Below are 20,362 nucleotides of genomic sequence, written 5' to 3'. Positions count from 1 at the left end.
CTAACGTAGTAAGTTGGTAAGCAGGGTCTTGGTTTAGACTCGTCTCTCTGAATAGGCTTTGCTGACACAAGTCATAATCAGGAATCCCACTGGCCTCACAAAGTAATGGGGACATAGGCCAAGGGTGACATGTTGCAGAGAAACCCCAACTTCCTTGCTCTCAAAAGGAACCCCCAGGTGGGAATGGAGAGAAGGGAGCTACCCAGACTCACCCACTGCCTTGACCCTGCCTGGACCCTGGGGCCCTCTGGTTTCCTCTAGGTCTTTGGAGTAACGGCAGAGATCTTAAGAAGTGGATGCCTACACAGTGACTGGGGAGGCTGGAGGGGAAACCACAGCCAGTGAGCCTCAGCCTGTGCTAAACCAACAGTCCCTGTGCATTCTGGGCAGCAAGGCACATCCAGGGCCCGGCCCAGCCTAACTGGCTTGCAAACGAGGTAATGAAAACAAAGCTCTACAGAGCCAGTGGAGTTTTCTAGGTAGAGTCCAGTAACCCTATTTAGTTCTATAATTTAAGCCATTTTTTTAAAATCATGCTTTGGGAATCTACAATGCTTTATTTTTTTTAAGACTTTAATTTTTGAGAGCAGTTTGGGTTCACAAAAAAAGAGAGAGGAAGGCACAGAGAGTTCCTATACACCCCCACCCCCACACACGCACAGCCTCCCCTGTTATAAATGGCCCCCACCAGAGTGGCACGTGTGTCGCCATCAGCAAACCTATGCTGATGCATCATTATTGCCCAGAACCCATAGTTTACATCAGGGTTCACTATTGGTGTTGAACTTATGGAGCTTTTTGAGGCTTTTTATTTAACTGGTAGTGTTTTCCTCTTTTTCTTCCCCAGCTGCAGGTTTGGAGAAAAGTCCATCCTTCTACAAAGTGGTCTGGGGGTAAAAGGGCAACCCCAACATCACAGCAAACATAGCGTGCCTGATCCTACTTCCCTTCTGGTGGGATGTGAAGTCACTGAGAGATACAAAACATCAGTGACCCTCAGATTCGTGAGGGAAATGAGGACACTGACCTATCAAAAGGGTCACAGCCAAGAAGGAGACAAAAGGCCACCCTGTATAGGAGCCGTCTCAACAGCGGCATGACACAAAGTGATTCTCTCTGTCAGCTTTGCCAAAACTCGTGAGTACAGTCCTGTCAGCAAGGGGCAGGGAAGGGGAGGAGTGACAAAGGACACAGAGCAGGGTGACGTCCACAGAAGAGGCTGGCCAGGTGCTCCTGACATGGACAGCCCTCTGTGTCTCCATTCAAGGGCATTGGGCAAGAGATCATTTAACTAGAGTGACTGGGCCAGAAAGACAGTCACAGAGGAGAGAAGGACACCAAAGGGTCACAGATGTTTTCTCAGCATCTGGGATTTTTAGAATATTCTTCCCCAAACCTCTGCCTACCAAAGGCCTTATCATCAATCATACTGAATAATGGGTACCCACCCCTCCCCACTTTGTTCCCATGCACATTCGTGAGAGCACCTCAAGGAAGCTGATACAGCCTTGCTCCTGGGACATCTCCCTCCCCGAAAGTCCCCAAATGAGGACTGCAGTGGAGGCTGGTAGCCCCTGAACACCTGTCTGCTCTGGGGAGCTTGCTCCTCCTATAAGAGATACCTGTGGCCAGAAGACTTACAATGGTCAAATACACCGGGCTCTAGTATGGATGTCTGCCTCACCTTCCATTAAAAATGTCAGCAGAACTACCCCATTGGGCCCTTCCTCTCTGCTCTCCTCAGCCACCAGTAGGAGCTCAAACCTCCTGTTCAGCATCGCCCGACTAACTGCACAGCTGGCCTTCTGCCCTTCTCACCTACCCAACCCCCACCCCTCACCACTAGGCCTTGGGGAATTGTGGTCTGTGGGCAAAACATTCCTCTGGGCCTTCAACCCCTTCTCTGAATTATCCATTTGCCTCTGAACTCTAAGTGAGGACCCTGATTACTTTGCGCACTCCCAAATTGAGAGTGAATTAACCACCTCAGAAAAGACATCTTAGACCCATTATAAAAGGGTCCTGCCATTTCCACCCCAAGTCTCTCTATTTGATACCCTGTTTTATTTTACCAATAGAGAAGAGGAATGAGTGTGGAGAGAGAATCCCTGTCTGCTTAGATGTGCAAAGATAGCTGAAAGCTGAAAGTGGAATGAGGAACACCATCTGGCCACACAACCCCGAAGGAGTATGGAGCCATGGTACACCGAGGGTAACAAACAGCAAGAACACTCAAAGCTTGCTCAAGTAGACTGACACAGTCCCACCACACACACACACACACACACACACACAAACACACACACACAAGCACACACACACACCAACAAATGAAGCAGAGTTTCTATTTCCAGATGTAAATACTGCTTACCTAAGTCTCTAGTGTTCTATAAATGATGCCCATCATTCAGTACAAATTACAAGACACTGAGAAAAGCAAAGAAAACACAACCCATGGTCAAGAGACAAAGTAATAAAGAGAATCAAATTCAGAGATGACCCAGATGTTGTAACTCTTGGGACTTTAAAATAACTATGATTTAAATGTTAATGGATATAATAAAAAAAAAAAGATGGACCAATGCATAAACTTAATTTCAGCAGAGAGACAGAAACTATTTTTAAAAAGTTAAATAGAAATGCCAGAAACGGAAACCATAATATCAGGTATGAAGAATTTTTTATGGGTTTATTGGACACAGAAGAGGAAGAGGAAGAAAAATCATTACACTTGAATTTCTATTTTTAAAAATGATCCAGAATAAAGCAGGTGTAAATACTGGGTATGTAACATACTACATGGTGACTATAGTTAATAATATGCTATATATATGAAAGTTGCTAGGACAGTAGATCTTAAAAGTTCACATCATAAGAAAAAATGTAACTATGTGTGGTGATGGAGCTAACTAAATTTATTGTGGTGATCATTTCATTATATATACAAATAACAAAATCATCACATTGTACATTTGAAGTTAATATAATGTTAAATGTCAATTACATCTCAATGAAAAAAGGAAAACCAACAAAAAATAAGACAAACGTTATACTTAAAAAATAGTTAATGGAAAAAAGGGACAATTTGATTAGACATTACCCCAAAGAAGATATTTTAAAAGCCAATAATCACATGAAAACATACTCAGCATCATTAGTCATTAGGGAAAAGCAAATCAAAGCCCCAATACGATATCAGTGCACACCCACCAGAATGGCTAGAACTAAAAAGACATTAACACGTGTTGGCAGAATGTGGAGAAATCGGAACCCTCATGGTTGATGGTAAGAATGTAAAATGATACAGCCAGTTTGGTAAACAGTTTGAAGTTTCTCAAAAAGCTGAACATAAACTCAGCAATTCTACTCCTATCCTAGGTATATATCCAAGAGAATTAAAAACAAATGTTTAGACAAATATTTATAGCAGCATTATTCAGAATATTCAAAAGATGGAAACAACCCAACTGTCCATCAATGAACAGATGGATAAACACAATGAGGTGTATCTGTGCAATGGAATATTATTCACCTATAAAATAGAAATGAAGTCCCAATACATGCTTCAACACAGATGAACCTTGATGACATTATGTTAAGTAAAAGAAGCCACTCATGAGGGCCATATATTGTATCGATGCATTTATATTAAATGTCCAGAATGGGCAAATCCCTAGAGACAGAAAGTAGATGAGTGTTTGCCAAAAGCTGGGAAAAGGAAAGAAGGTAGTAACTGCTGAAGGGTTCATGGTTCCTTGTTGAGTTGAAGAAAATGTTCTGAAATTAGACAGGGTGATGGGTGCACAACCTTGTGAATGTGCTAAAAGCCACTGAATGATGTACTTTAAACAGGTGAATTTTATGGTGTGTGAATTATATCTCAAGAAATTAACAGGAGGAAGATGTTGATAAAGGCAGTCTAGACAACTCTTTCTCCATAAACTTGAAGGATGTGACAGCACTGACAGAGAGGCAACGTTTAATGACAGAAGAAAAGAGATGGAAGAAGTGTTGGAGTCCCTGAAGAAGGCGATGGGAGAGAATCTAGAGCAGCTTTACAGAAACCAGTCACAGCAGGAATAAGTCTTTCCATCTATGGGAAAAGAAGGATGGAGCTGCATATATACAGCTAAGTGAGTATGTAGAAAGCCCAGAAGGTTAGAGGCTTGTCAAGACACTGGAGAGGCCAAATTGGATGTGGGGCCTGAGGGGAAGGTAGGTATCAAGGGTAATTGATGGATGCCTTTGGAATCTGGACACAATACCTGGGGAATACTGGTTAGGAACAGGACCAACTTGAGGACTTGATGAGGTCCATTTTGAATATGTTGAACTCAATGCATGAGCAGGACATCTGGGTGAAACATCAGGCAATTAGACACTGAGAATTCCAGAAAGCAATCAGGGGTACAGATGGGTTCTGGAGAAGAAATACACAAAAATAGCAGCTGAAGTTGTAGAAGTGGACAATCTCACTTACAGAGACAATGAAGAAAGGAGAGAAGGCCAAGGGCAGATATTTGAGATATGTCTGCTTCTGGGAAAAAAGCATCAGAAAGCCACAGGATGGGAGCACTCCGTGGACAGAAAGGGGTGTGATGGTATAACATGTTCCCACAGAAATCCTAACTACTAACAGGCTACTGAAAATTATGAGATCTGCAGCAATTCTGAAGGAACAGTTCTTTACAAAGAGGGCTAGTAGGATCCAGAGTCCTCTCTGTGATCAAACACTGAGAAAGCTTAGTGTGGGACTACTTAATACAATTCACTGCTCTTGACTTCCCATAAGAACAAAGCCAGAGTCTCACAGTATGACATTCCACTATAGAATAGAGCACCATGCATGAATATTTCAGCCTGCAAGCCAGAGTCAGACCAAAAGGCTCTCTGGAATTCCGTAAATTGGCATGGCATGTCAGGGTTAAAACAGGACACCATCCAGTCCAACCCTCTCAATTTTTAGATGAGGAAATTTTAATTTAATTAATTTTCCCAAGGAAATTCTTTTGGTGGAAGAGCCAATTCCATAACTAAGGATCCCTGCCTCCTTTACTGACATTGTGTCTCTGCCAAAAATATCACTCACCTTTGCAAAACAAACTCCAATGCTCTTTAAGAAATGAGAGAGGAAGCAGTTGAAACACAAGGCCCAGGAAAATCTGCTCCTTAGCCTCTCCTGTAGGAAATCTCAGCCTATTTGGTAGTGGTCTCCCAGCTGTGAAAGCAGACACTTGTTCATTTGTTATTGATTTGGTAAATCTAGTAGAAGATTCCCTTCCTTTCTTTCTGGCTATGATTCTTGTTGCAGTATGTCAACTGGGATGCCAGTGAATGACAGCATTTACCCAACAATGACTTACCTTTAATACCAGTCATACAGAAGAAGCTTACTAAATATTATTTGATGATGATGGTTATGATGGTAATGATGATGATGATGACGATGGTGATGATGATGATGATGGTGATGATGGTAATGATGATGATGATGGTGATGATGACGATGGTGATGATGATGACGATGGTGATGATGACGATGGTGATGATGATGACGATGGTGATGATGACGATGGTGATGATGATGATGATAATGATGATGGTGATGATGACGGTGATGATGATGGTGATGATGATGGTGGTGATGATGATGGTGATGATGGTGGTGACAATGGTGATGATGGTGGTGATGATGATGATGGTGATGATGATGGTGGTGACGATGATGCAGCCATCTGCAGCCTATATCCCCTTGTCACGTTTTCCTTGCTGCTCATAATCACAAAGAAGAATCACACACACACACACGCACGTGTGTATTTTTAGCTTCCTATCTCAAAGCATTTGGCAAGCTGAAAATTCATGCGCCAGACACCTGCAAGGACCATCTTGCAGCTCGCAAAACTGCAGCCTGCTCTGAGACAGCATCTGTCCTGCAGTGCAGGGCAATGGCGCAGAAGGGCTTGGGGCAGGACCTGAAGACAAATGACACAGGAAGCGAAGCAGCAGGTGGAATTCCAAGTAGCCAGAACAGAAGGAGCAGATGGTAGAAACAGAGCAGCCAGAAAAGATTTCTTTACCCATAGTGCTGTGGATTCTTTCATGACCCCAAATGCCTGAAACCTGAAACAGATGATTGCTGGATCTAGAAAACATGGGGAGGAGGGGGAGATACTTTAAAGAAACACATTACAGCCATCCAATACCAACAGCAAAGTCTCCCTGAAGCCATCTGTGTCTAGAGGGCTGGGTGGCTGGGACGTAGGCAACATTCATGCAAACACAGTTTCCATATTTATATTTAGATTTGCAGTTTCAAGGTTATAACCAAAGCTGGCTACAGGTGGCCATCAAATGCTTGCTGGTTTTGCAGTTGTTCAGAGAACATGCCTTTACTGGATTTCACTAGTCCGTTATGGTGGTTACAGTGCGAAGGTTCTGATTTGCCTGAGCAAATCAGAATTTAAGTCAGAAGGGAAATTTAGGTCTTTCACCTGATTCTCAATGGTCTGGAGATAAGTATGAACAAAAGAGGTCTTTTTCAAACCAGACACAAACACAAACATTACCTCTATTCTTCTCCCTTCCCCTCCATCTCCTCCTTCCTCTTCTCCTTTTTCTTTCCTTCCTTCCTCCCTCAAATATGTTTTTATTATAGTTTTTCTTTGACTTCTACACAATTGGATAAACACATTTCTTTTGAAACACTGGAGTGAATGCTAAAAATATCAGATAATTTGTGTTCCCGTTTAGATTTTTGTGGTAGTGCTGACTTAAAAGCACAACAGAGGAAATAACTTGTTCATAATCACATCATTCTATCAGTCATGTATTTTTTCCCTTGTTTCCTCCTAGCTAGTCCTTGTTCAGGGACTTGGAACATACATTGCATAGAAAGGACCATGTTGTGCTTACTATCTTTCTTTTCTGTATTTTTTCCCTGAATTCTGAACCTTCAGTTCTTTTTCTGCTGTGCCACACACACCACAGTCGAAGCCAGCAGAAGAAGGGACCCGGTGTGCTGGGTTCACTATTTCAGTGTCTGGCATACTGCAGGCATTCAATAAATATTTTTCTTGAATAAATCTAAATTCTACAATTATACTTTTTAACAGCTGCCTGGATACCGTTGAGTAGATCATATGGTTATTTCCTGCTTTGAATGTTTGCTTCCAACTTTTCTCCAACATATACAGAAAAAGTATACGTATCACAAAATATGTGTCATGAAATAACAGCCTCCACTTTCCTCCCCTTTAGCTATTTTCTTAATATGATGTCTCATGAGGGCTATCCATGGTTTAAATGGTCTTAACGTTCTTATACCTCTTGATATGTATTTCCAAATTACTCTTCCAGGGCAGACAGTCCCCTGCAATGGCTGAGCACGCGTTGTGGGAGAAGCTTCTGGCTGACTCCTACGGGTGGAGCTAGCAGCACCTGTAGGATCTCATGACCTTTGGTCCTTGGCTTCAAAGAGTAACCAGATGCTTTTCTTGTCCTCTGTGCATGTTCCCAAGTGCTTCCCGATAGCCATCACCTCTATCTTTCTGGGTGTAAGTCACTAAAAGGAGGCTAGGTGCGGGATCCCATCTAGGAGTCGATGCTGACAGCAAGTTCAACTGCAGTAACGCCTTTTGGAGCTCCTGGCTACCACGTGGGCTGAACGCAGCCTTCACACATCTGCTCCTCCATTGTAAGACCTCATCCTCTGCTCTGGCATTGCTTACTTTGCACAAGATGTGTCTGCGTAAAAATGTTGTTTCCCCACCCACTCCTTCTCAGCAGCTGCCTGTGCCCAAACCAGCAGCTGTCACACGGCATCTGTTGGGCACAAGTGGGGCATCGGCTCTTAGAAGAAATTCATAGGGAACCTACAGTCCAGCCATATCCATGGGTTGCAAGCTACACTGCCATGTGCCCATTGAGAGTATAGTGGAAGACGCTGGACGCTAGTGTAGGAAACTCTTGTTCTATTTCCAGAAGCTGCAAGATCATGGGTGAATCACTCACCACCTACGATCTGCAGTCCTCCTCTCTGTGAAAGAGAAGAACAGCTCTCCTATGTGTCCCGCTTGTGGTGTGCGTCAGTGAAACAATGTATGTGAACACTCTAGAACTGTGAAGCATTAGAGGATGTAGAGCACTGTTGTTACCCCTGTAGTACCAACTCGGAAGTACCCAAGAGACCGATGGGGGACAGGCACCCTCGTTTACTTTCTTGACAACCACGTTCTACTCTGTCCTGCCTCGCTGAAGCCCCGCTGTGTTCAGGTGGCAGGTGGCTCTCTGCTTCGCGCAAGGAGTGGATCATGACTGAATGACAGGAATCATGGAAACCCCATCCCCTCTTTGCTACTTTGAGGTAAACATGTGATCTGATTCAGAATCATGACACCTGTAGGAACACGGTGTAGTGAGGGGTGGCTGATCTGGCGGGAAAGACAGTCCCCCCTGACATGAAGAGGAAGCCATGTGAGGAGAAGCCCTCCTTCTTTCTGCTTGATGTCGCCATGCGAGGCAATGGCGCTGGGCACTACTGCTGCCCTCTGGCACCCAGCAAGGGAAAGCCAAGAGCAACTCAGGTGCTGATCCAGAGTCCTCACTTGGTTGAATCAATGCATGGACACCATCTGGAAATGCCCATCTCCAGACTCCTCATTTTGTGCAATTTGCTACTAAAACCATTTTTTTATTTAAAAAAATGTTGGGGCGCCTGGGTGGCTTAGTCGGTTAGGCGTCCGACTTTCGCTTAGGTCATGATCTCGCGGTTCGTGGGTTTGGGCCCCGCGTTGGGCTCTGTGCTGACTGCCAGCTCAGAGCCTGGAGCCTGTTTCAGAGTCTGTGACGCCCTCTCTCTCTGACCCTCCCCTGCTCACGCTGTCTCTCTCTCTCTCCTAGAAATAAATAAAACATTAAAAAAATTTTTTAAATGTTTTGTATTTTTGAGAAAGAGCACGCACAAGCACAAGCTGGGGGAGGGGCAGAGAGAGGGAGACACAGAACCTGAAGCAGGCTCCAGGCTCTGAGTTGTCAACACAGAGCCCGATGAGGGATCAGAACACATGAATCGTAAGATCATGACCTGAGCGGAAGTGGGGCGCTTAACCGACTGAGTCACCCAGGTGCCCCAAAGCACCTGTTATCCTCTTAAAGGTGCAAAGGTGAGATGCAGGGGGTGATGCATGAGACTGAACACAATTCAGCTGGCACGCTCCATTCCTCGTCTTCTGCCTCTACCACTTTGCTTTAGTGTGGTTCACTCTTAAAATTACAATAATTAATACGCCTTGGAGGCAAAAGCAAAATCATATACAAATTTAGTAGAAATAGAATAAAAATATGACAAATATGTGATGAGGTGAACTGTGGGCACAGGGGCAATGGGCCGGCAGGTCTACCCACCGCGGACACAGAGAGGCAACAACAGAGAACTGGGCAGAGCATGGGCAAATGAGGGGTGCTGGGGCTTGAGGAGATACTCTGAGGAGGAGAAAGGCTTACACCTGGAATATTGTCACCTACCCCTCTGTCTGGGCTGTCCCCAAATGCAGCTCTTATTCCCACGAGAAGGCTGGAAATTCTGTCTTTAATATCACACAAGTTATCAATGAGCTTTTTGTTTAGTTTAGCACCTTAAGTGCATGGCCCTGCACCAAGTGTATTCCTTGGCTCCCGACGCATAATCATCACTGGTCCTTACATAACCCCTCTTGCTTTCATGAGTTATCTTTATTACATAACAAATACCACCAAGCCAACCTCACCCGAGACTTAAAAATTTTCCCAGTGACATGCACGCACGCATGTGCTGATCTACTATCCCACTTCCCTGCTTGCTCCCTGCAGCAAACTAACACCTTGGGGTTTGCCTTTATCATTCTTAGCCTTTTTCCTTTTTTGTGTGTTATACCCCTTCCATATGTCTGTCTACCAATACATTGTTTGATTTTGCTTCCTACTTATCAAGCGTAGTTAAGACTCATCCAAGTTGTCTCACGTGGTTGGAGCTAATCTATTTTCACCATGCTGCGATGGTCCATTGTGTGCATATACCACAATTTATTCTCTTGCTGAAGGACATCAGGTTGTTTTCATTGTTTTACTGTACACAACAAGGCTTCCATGAACAGTCTTGCACATGTGTCTTAATGCACAAGCACTATGCAAATACTGAAATGGACACAATAATGCCAAATTATTTTACAAAGTGGTCACTTCTTTATTTTCCCACTGGCAGTATATGGGAGATCCTAATGACCATGTTATCACTAATACTTAGCATCGTCAGACTTCTTAATTTTTATAATCACCTGGGTATCAAATAGAGCCTACTTGGGCAGATGCTTTGCAGTACCCCAGGGGCTCACCATCTTTTTATGTGTCTAATGGCCATATGTGGTTTGTCTTCAATAAAATATATTTTTATGGTTTTTGCCCATTTTTCTATATTGGCTTGCTTTCTTTTTCCTATTGAGATGTAAGAATTCTCTTACTCTTGAGTAATCTTATTGGCTAGTTACATGGTGCAAATATTCTCTCTGCTTCCTTTCTTGCAAGGATACACAATTATTCTGAGAAACAATATATTCTAAATACACATTAAGAAAGACTTCAGTATTTGGTATTGTCAGCTTTTTGGAGTTTGGCCATTTTAGTAAGTGTGCGATAGTATCTTATTTTAATTTCCAATTCCCTAATGACGAATAATGTCGAACAGCTTTTCATATGCTTATTTGCCATCTGTGTGTCTTCTTTGGTGAGGTGTCCAGATATTTTGTCCGTTTTTTTTAACTTGGGTTCTTTGTTTTCTTATTGTTGAGTTTTAAGATTTCTTTGTATATTTTGGATACGAGTCATTTTTGCAAGTATCTTCTCCCAGGCTGAGTCTTCTCTTTTCATTCCCTTAACAGTATCTCTTATAGGAAAGTTTTGTTGTTGTTGTTGTTTTAAATTTGAATAAAGGCCTACTTAACTAATGTTTTTCTTCTGCAAATCATGTTCTTGGCATATCTAAAAGCTCATCGACAAACCCAAGGTCTTTCTTTCCTATGTTTTCTTCTCAAAGTTTTTTTGTTTTGCATTATGTATCAAGTCCAAGATATATTCTGAGTTAATTTACATGGAAGTTGGACAGTCTATGGGTAGCCTTTTGTTTTTTAGTTGTCTGTGTGTGTGTGTGTATGTATTTTTGCATATGGTCATGTGCCATTGGTTGAAATATCTTTTACCCATTGTATTGCCCTTGCATCTATGTCAATGATAAGTTGACAAACATCTATGTGGGTCTGTTACTGGGCTCTCTATTCTGTTTCACTGGTCCAATAGTCTACTCCTTCACCAGTATCATGCTGTCTGAATTACTGTGGCTTTATAATATGTCTTGATATCCAGCACTTTGCCTCCCAACTTTGTCTCCTTTTTCAGGATTATGTCGGTTGTCCTGAGTCTTTTACCTTTTCACATAAACTGTTTCATGTAAACATAAACTGTCTATATCCACGAAAGAACTTGCTGGGGTTCTGATTAACACTGCATGGAATCAAGGAGGAAGAATCGGCATCTTAATACTGTCTTCCTATCCGTGAACCTAAAAGATCTCTCCGGTTAATTTTTTTGAACACTGTATTTTATTTTTGTCTTGAATTAAAGGAATAGAGCATGAAGTAGAAAGAAATAGCTGCTAAGGAGGTGACTCAGGGAAGGACATGAGACAAATGTCTTCTTTTTAAATACAACTGAGAAAAATATCATCCAAACAAGGAAGAAGCAGACCTTAAATCACATCTACAACAAATAAGCAAAGAGCAGGAGCTCTTTTGGTATTTAGACAAACCATATAGTGTATAAATAGGATTATATATAAAGCTCTTTGTTGAAAGAATTTGGCACATATAAAGAGTCATCTGTTTGGAGTACCTGAAGAACTCCATATGTAAATCATAGTCTTAAATTTAAAGAATTGGTAAGTTGGACTCATTTTTAAAAGAGATAAATTGGAAACTTCATTACTTATCATTAGTTAGGCAGCGATCCATGACAGCATCAGGCTAAAATCTAATTTATCTCAGCAAACTAGGGCGTGGCTGTCACTGACAAAATGAGGAAGTAATTGGAAGCAGTTCTTATTCTATTTGGGTCAAAATATAGTCTGATCTCAATTTTCTAGGTCATTTAAGTAAAAGTTGTCCCTGGGACTGGAAATCTCAGTAATTGCTCCATTTCTCTGTTTTCTCCAGTGGAGGATGATTCCATGCTGGTATTTCTCTGAAGAAAATACCAGCACAACCTGGATCCACTTTAGCATGAAGAGTGAATATATGTTAATTATCCATCCTTCATTTATTTAGTCAACAAGATTGTACTGAGCACTATGTGCCAGGCTCTGTTCTAGGCCCAGAAGAGAGGAGCGCTCTGAGGAAAAATAGAGCAAAGGAGGGAGACAGCTCACAGGTCCAGTTTTACATGGGGTGGTCAGAGAAAGCTTCTCTTACAAGGTGACCTTGGAGCACACATTGACCCAAAGGATGAAAGAAGTGGAGCCATGCAGGTATCTGGAGGCAAATGTTTCTAAATAGAAAAGGCAAGTTAAGGACAGGAGCACCCCTGAGGTTTCAGGGGAACAGCAAGGAGGCCAGGATGGGGGTTATAGGATGGAATGAGGAGGCAATCAAGTCAGAGTGGACGCTGGAGCCAAGAGGACCACCCAGGGCCTTGTCAGTCTTGAGGTCTTCCAGGAAGAGACTAAAATACCTTGAGTTCCACTTTTGAAGGCTCACTCCTCCCTTCACTCTGTAATAGAAGCATTTTCTAACAACTAGAGGTAAGATAGGAGCTCAAAGCTCAGGTCTGTCACATGACCTTTTACAGGAGCAGGTCAGAGGCCATACCACAAAATGTTCTGATATATTCCAGAACCTCAGCCATAGGATGCTGGTGAGAAATTGCCCAATAAATGTATTTCTTTATTGTATTTTATTACATCTTTATTAAGACTATTAGTCTTAGCAGAATTATTTTCTTCTACCATAAGGAGACCTTCATACTCTCATACTGATAGGGAAAGGGATGCTTAGAGAGCCAGCAGCACTTTCTAGAAGCTCTTTATGTGTGGGTTTCTCCTTTCCTTGGTGATTTGGGAGATTTGATTGTTTGCCCACAGGAGCTTGAACTCTGGACATAAAAGCTGTAAGTTCAGAGCTTCGGTGGGGATTGGGAATGAGTTGTATCTACACCACATCATTACAGGGCTTCCTAGGCACTCAGACTAGTAAGGAAAGTGCTTAGATTGCTCAGCAGTATGTTCTAAACAAAGCAATGGCTTTCAGGAAAGCAGTTTTATTTATACCTAGCCAGGTACAGTCTATGGAATTACACAAATGTAAGGGGCCATCCTGGTTATCCCTTATCAACTAGGTGACCTTGAGTAAATTACCCAGTCTTGCTGAGTCTTAGTCTCTTCTGTAAAATGGGAAGGTTTTTTTTTTTCAATTTTTTAACATGTATTTATTTTTGAGACAGAGAGAGACAGAGTATGAGCTGGGGAGGAGCAGAGAGAGAGGGAAACACAGAATCTGAAACAGGCTCCAGGCTCTGAGCTGTCAGCACAGAGCCTGACACAGGGCTCGAACCCACTGACCAAGAGATCATGACATGAGGTGAAATTGGAGGCTTAACTGACTGAGCCACCCAGGTGCCCCATCTTCTGTAAAATGGGAAGTTTTGATGACGAACTAAGTACATGCCTGTAAAGTGCTAAGCATAGTGTATAGTAATTATTAACAGTCCACACCTGCTGGGTGCTGTTGTTATTACTATTATGATTACGACAACCATTATGAACTTCCTTCCATTGTTTCCACCCACCCATTCTAAGTAATTACTCTCCACATTGGCTTGTTTTCCACACCTTCAAGGACCCACAGGCCAACACATCATTGCTATGTCATTTAGTTTTCCCATAACCCAACCCTTGCTGTCACTTCCTAGCTCACATCTTTCGTGGCTGGTCCCAGTAATCCCCACAACCTCTAGGCTGTGTCTGTGGCTGGGCAACAGTTAATGTGTTTGGGGGTCTGTTCTTTTTGGGGAGTAAGCTGGGTGGAGGATGGAGACTGGGCTTGCAACAACACATCCAGGGTCCACAGAAAGATCTTTGAGACTGAGTAGGGGGATAGAGTAGAATTTTCTTGCCTGGAAAGATCTGGGATGGTCAAACACCAAGGCATGGGAGCCTCCTTGAGAAGTCTCTGAGCCCCAGCTTCAGAAAGAACCGTATGCCCTGGGGCAACATGACATTTCAATAATGGCAAATCACACTGAAAACCAGAAGATCCTTGTCGTAGACTGAATAGCGGCTCCCCAGAAAACACCTATCTCAAATCCCTGGAAACTCTGAAGGTTACCTTAATTGGAAAAAGGGTCTTTGCAGGTGTGGTTAAGGATCTTGGGAGGAGGCAACAAGCCCAAATTATCTTGGTGGGCACTAACCACCATCATAAATATCATCATAAGAGAAAAAGAAAATAAGACAGAGAAGACACAGAGGTGGTGTGCAGACAGAGGGAGAGATGAACCAATGCAGCCACAAGCCAAGGAATGTCAAGGAACACTACAGCCATCAGCAGCAGGGCGAGGCAAGGAAGAATTCTCCCCTAGAGCCTTCAGAGGAAATGTGGCTCAGCCAACAATCTTGCTTTAGGACTTCTGGCCACAAGGGCAGTAAGAGAATACATTTCTTTTGTCTGAGGCCACCAACTTTGGATTAATTTGCTACAGCAGCCACAAGAAACTAATACAGTCTTCTTTTGGATTTTCTGGGAAGTATTTATCTCCAACCCTAAGAACTCTTAAATGATTTTAGGGGGTGGTAACCTTCCCCACCCACCCCCTTCCCTCCCCACCCCCCAAATGCATGATTGAGATTGAATTACTCAAAATCCTGATAAGTAGGAGTTGGAGCTAAATCTAAATCACATTTTTAAAAACAAAGCTATCCATGCTTCCACTGGCTGCTGGAAATTCCAGAGGGAAAGGAAGTAGAAGCAGTAGGAATCACTTCCCTGAACCGTCATGGTATCGTAGCACATTCCCAGAGGACCTCGTCTCAGGAAGTCAAGGACAGCTCCCCCTGCCCACAAAGGGTAAGGCTTTTCTCTGGAGCCACCATAGGCATGGGTGTCAGGAAGACATCATCTCAACTGAGTTCCAAATTCTCAAAGAAAATAATCCCACTAGCACTTTTCAGTCTAATCCAGTATGGTCTAGAGAAAGCTTTAGGAGTTCAGATGTTTGTGCTATGATGCAAAGTATGTGGCAAACCTCCCTAATTTTCTAATATATCATCACCCTGCCCACACCTTCCCCAGTGATCTTTTAAGCATTAATTCGTTCCACACCGAATTTACAATCAGATTAGTTTTTGTGGTTTCCTCCTCTTTTGTTATTTACTGGCCAATGACCCCCAAACATCCTAATTTTCTGTAGTCTCTTTGATCTCCCTAGAGGCGGGCCCCCTGCCTGAATCTAGTAGCACAGACATCTACTTTGCTGCTGATTCTCTTCCGAGATATTTTTTTCTTAAAATGTCAAGTTAGCCTAGACCTAAATCCAACCTTTGCAGCAGCCTCATTAAACTCAGCTCAAAATCCATTTCTCATTTTCATTCCTTTGAACCAAGTCGCTGCCCAGCCTCCCACTTCTATCTAACTGGCTTTTTCGTGATGGAAAATCATCACCAATGTCTAAGCCCTTCTCCCTTTCCTGGGGCTCCCTGGTAGATCTGACTATGAGATCAGAAAATGTACTGATTTTATACTCACTGACAAAGTTTTAACTCTTTCTTTACCAAATGATATAAAAAAAAATAATGGCAACCTGAATTTATAGGTTTCTTTCTGTAAGTGCTAAACTCTTATTTTAAAATTAAAAGGGGTATGGGGTGCCTGGGTGGCTGAGTCAGTTAAGCTTCGGAATCTTGGTTTCAGCTCAGGTCATGGTTTTGTGGTTTCATGAGTTCAAGCCCCACATCCAGTTCTGTGCTGGCAATGCAGAGCCTGCTTGAGATTCTCTCTCTCTCATTCTCCCTGCCCTCTCCACTCCTGCTGTCTCTGTCTCTCTTAAAATAAACAAATAAACTTAAAAAATTAAAAATAAGTTAAACTGGGGGGGGGGTTGCACCTGGATGTCTGAGTCAATTGAGCATCCAACTTTGGCTCTGGTCATGATCTCATAGTTTGTGGGTTCGAGCCCTATATCAGGCTCACTGCTGTCAGCTCAGAACCTGCTTGGGATCTTCTGTCCCCTCCTCCTCTGCCCCTCCCCAATTCATGCTATCTCTCTCAAAAATAAATAAACATTAAAAAAAATTCATATGGGAAGAATTGCCATAAGAGTGAGACAATGGGGGTCTTGATACCAATCAGTGTGCCCACCTTCCTTCTCTTTCTTAGGACCAGGAAAATTGCATGCGAAGAACTTTACAGAGGAAGCAGAGAGTAAAAGCAGCTCCTTTCCTTGATTTACAACCCACACCACTGACACATTTACATGGTGAACTTTGCTGAGGATTCTGGGAGTTAGAGCAGGTGTTTACATTTAAGCCAGTTTAGCAGATCATTTAGAGTAGGGCACTAGACATCCCTGTTCTTAGGAGCTCTTCAGCTGTTCCCACCATGAGTGGACCCTTCTCCCCGGGCATCAGCATCCTGCCTTGGTTCTCGGCATTTCTTCCTCCCCAGACATCCCCTATCTTCCTGCCACCAGCTCTCTGCAACTCTCACTCAGAGACATTCCAATGTCTTGCAGTTCCTTTAGCCCACCCAAGCCAAGTCTGGCAGCTATCATTTCGCAGGCCAAAAGGTTGATCACGCTGCTGTGCTAAAAACCATTCCCCCCCTAAAAGGAATTCTGCCGCCAGGTTTTGCATATTTTCTTATCACTCTGTCTTGAGGAGAGATATTTTTACGTTTTTATATTTGTGGAATGCAGGGTGTCTTTCTCCCGGCCTCCACTGCCTCCCCCTCTTCTACCAGAAACAGAGCCCTCGAAGTTTGTGATTGACAAAAGCCAGGAAAGCAAAGCATGCAACTGATCCAAGCTGTGAGATGGGGGATGATGGTAGAAAATGAAATTCTTCCCATGGTCACCGTGACCTCTCCTCACCAGTGGGCCATGATGGACCCTGTTTGCCAGCAAGGTGGAGCAGCCAGACAGGCAAGTGGCTGGCAGGGTGCTTGGTCCTGCTCACCCACAACAGCCGATGGCAGAGGAGATCCCGCTGAGCATGTGAATCCCAGGAATAAAGAAAGGAAGGTGGAAGAGAAGGAGGGAGAGAGGGAGGGAGGAAGGAAGGAATTGAGGGAGGGAGGGAGGAAGGAAACAGAGAAGGAAGAAGGAAGGGGGTCCGAATCCCAGGGAGGCACTGGGCACAGAAGAGAAAAAGTGCAGAGTAGAATAACACCTCTTACAAGGTGCCACCAACCAGAGAATCCTGATGCTTCATGAGGAAATTTTCCTTTTCTGAAATCGTGGCATCTTGGGGCTGTAGGAAGAGTTCTGACCACAAAGGCCCTGAGAAAGGCAGGTGGGCTAGATGCTGCTGAGTGTTGTGTCCCTTCCTTTTGGGAATTTGGGCAAACTAAGGACCAGTGGGCGACAGGTAGTTTGGGAATCTACCTGCACATCCTGACTTGTACTTAGTGGGGTCCTCCATGAAACTGTCCCTTGGGTCACTGTGTCCCAATCCCATGGAAACACCTGTGTGCCTCTTAATTACCCCAAGATGAGGGGCAAGCTGGGCTGAACACCAGCAGAGAGTGTATAGGGATTCCCTCTACTATCCTCGTGACTCCCTGGTAAATCTGAAATTATTTCAAAATTTCAACATTTAATTTAAAAATCAGAAGTTGTAGCTTACCCCTCAAAACCCCCATGGGATTCACACCGTACCCTGGGTAAATCCTTCTCATGGCCTACTTGGTCCTGTGCGATCTGGCAAACCTCTCATTTTGGCCTTATCTCCTCACTCTCTCCCTCTCTCCAATTCCCCTTATTTTTACTGGCCTTCTTACAGCTTCTCACACCTCAGAGGCTCTGTCCTCCAGGTCCTCTCCACCTGGCATAGTCACAATTGCACAGGGCTTGTCCCAGGGCTGGACCATATGGTGGTCTATTTTTAATTTGTTGTGGATCCTCCATACTGTTTTCCACAGTGGCGGCACCAACACATTCCCATCACCAGTGCACAAGGTTCCCTTTCTTCCACACCCCTGCCAATGCTTGTTCCCTCTTGTCTTTTTATGACAGCCATGCTAACAGGTGAGAGGTGATACCTCATTGTGGTTTCAATCTGTGTTTCCCTGGTGATTATGGATGCTGAGCATCTTTTCCTGGGCCCTTTGTATGTTTTCTTCTGAAAAATGCCTATTCAGTTCCTCTGCTCAGTTTTTAATTGGATTGCTTGTTTTTTGCTTTTTGTTTTTTGTTTTTGTTTTTGTTTTTGTTTTTTGGCTATGGAGTTGTAGGAGTCCTTGTACATTTTGGATGTTAACCCTTTCTGGATTTGTGGCTTGCAAATATTTTCTCCCATTCACAGGCCTTTCGACCATGTCTGTGTCACTGGTTACAGTGCAATAGGAAAGGAGTAGACTATGCTTAGTCACCCCATGGGCTTCCCTTCCCCTGTAAGACATTTAAACTCTGAAGTGCTACAAGTTCATGTCTGCTTCCTCACTATACTTTCTTCCCTGGTAGTCTAGCTTATTTCAATTTCCTTATATACCATTTAAATCTTGATGACTCTCAAATTCTTATCTTCAACCCAGACAACGCCTCTCAGTGCGAAATGTATATATTCCACAGCTTTCTTCACCTCTGCGTTTGGAGAGAATATGCAAACCTGTTCCTCCCCGTCTTCCGCACCTTGGCAGTAGCCTCTGCTACCTCTCTCGACTCAGCTGACCGCTAAAGCCGAGAATCTAGGTAACGTCCTGGGCTCCTCCGTACTCTCATCCTGCCCACCGAACATCCCACCCTTTGGATGTCCTGCCAATTCTACACCCAAAATATAACAAGCCTCTGCCCACTCCTGCCACCCCATGGCCCACCACCTGGTCCACCACGCCCCCACCATCTCTCGGTGATGCAAGAAGTTCCTGTTGCCTCTCTGGCCCCTCAAAGTCTAAGTTTTCCACATATATCCAGAATGATCTTTAAAAGGTACAAATCAACTTGTGGCCACTCCTGCCTGGAAAGCTTAGCTAGCTTCTGTTGGTGCTCAGAGTAAAGTCAATGACCCTAACCTATTACAGAACCCAAGCTGGCAGCTCCCTTGTCTGTGTTCATCTTTTGCCAATCTGCCCTTTGCTCACCACACCGCCAGGCTCGCTGATATTGTGACAGTTTCTGGAACATGCCAAGCTGTTCCCCTACTTCTCGCTGCCATGCTCTCTGACCTGCGCCTGGCTGGCTCCAACTTGTCCTTTGACCTTGGAGTCCTGAACGTCCCCTCCTCAGAGGCACTGCCCTGACCACTCTCTGAAACTCTCGGGCCTCATCTTGCTCGGTTCCTTCATAGCACTGATCACAATGTTGTTTGTGGGTTTGTTTTTTATTTGCTGTCTGTCTTTCCTCGTAGGATGAAAGTTCTATAACAACAGGGCCACATCAGCTTGTTGCCAGCTGTGTTCTCAATTCCTGGCATGAGAGATGCCCTTACCCCTCTCCCAAAAGAGTCACTGAATGTATCAATGAATCAATACTTGGCCCCTCAGACACTTTCTGCTGGCTGGCAGCAGGCTTCCAGATTTTGAGGTTGGGGAAGGGGAGGTTAGGTTCTCTCAGGAAAATGTGGCACCAATTTGTGAAGTGATCTCAAGTAAATCACTTCACCTCTTCCACTGTTCACTTCTTTCCCATGAGATGCTTCTTACCTAGCTCTGCTCAGATGAATGAGCCATGTGCCGACAAGGCAGATCAGGCGGGGACCAGTGCCCCATCCTCAGGGATGCAAGGCATCTGTCTGCAGGCACTTCCTGTGTGATGTGTATTGATTCTAGAATCAGATTTAAGAATGTTCCCCAGAGGGCCCTCTGTTGTGCTGCTATCTGTGAGCCTCACTGCCTGAGCGGAAGCTATGGGGAAGGAAAACAGCGCCATTTCTGGAGCCCAGAGCTGTTGTTCTTGGATATTGGTGCCACTGAACTCTCTTGTCAAGGAGCTCAGTATTTAGACACCTTCCTGGTAAGTTTGGAATGACAGAATCAAAATGCTGCTCAGCTCACTGGAAATGTCGTGGGAAACAATGCAACAAGTAGACATGTCTTCTACGAAGGGCTCTGGAGTGAGAATGAGTTAGCGCTTC

The 20,362-nt window shown here is 43.9% G+C and overlaps 1 long non-coding RNA gene across 1 annotated transcript; it reads right to left on the bottom strand.

Moving 5' to 3' along the window:
* Window positions 1–5,695: 5,695 nt before the first annotated feature.
* Window positions 5,696–20,022, bottom strand: LOC120225630. Its single transcript, XR_005526846.1, has 2 exons — window positions 19,932–20,022; window positions 5,696–6,145 (listed from the first exon to the last, which is right to left on the bottom strand). It is a non-coding gene; the product is annotated as an uncharacterized LOC120225630 (long non-coding RNA).
* Between the last annotated feature and the right edge of the window lie 340 nt (window positions 20,023–20,362).

This window comes from Hyaena hyaena, unplaced genomic scaffold, assembly GCF_003009895.1.
Source record: "Hyaena hyaena isolate Hyena2069 unplaced genomic scaffold, ASM300989v1 scaffold_1457, whole genome shotgun sequence".
Classification (NCBI taxonomy): Eukaryota; Metazoa; Chordata; class Mammalia; order Carnivora; family Hyaenidae; genus Hyaena; species Hyaena hyaena.
This window is presented reverse-complemented; position numbering and strand designations above follow the sequence as displayed.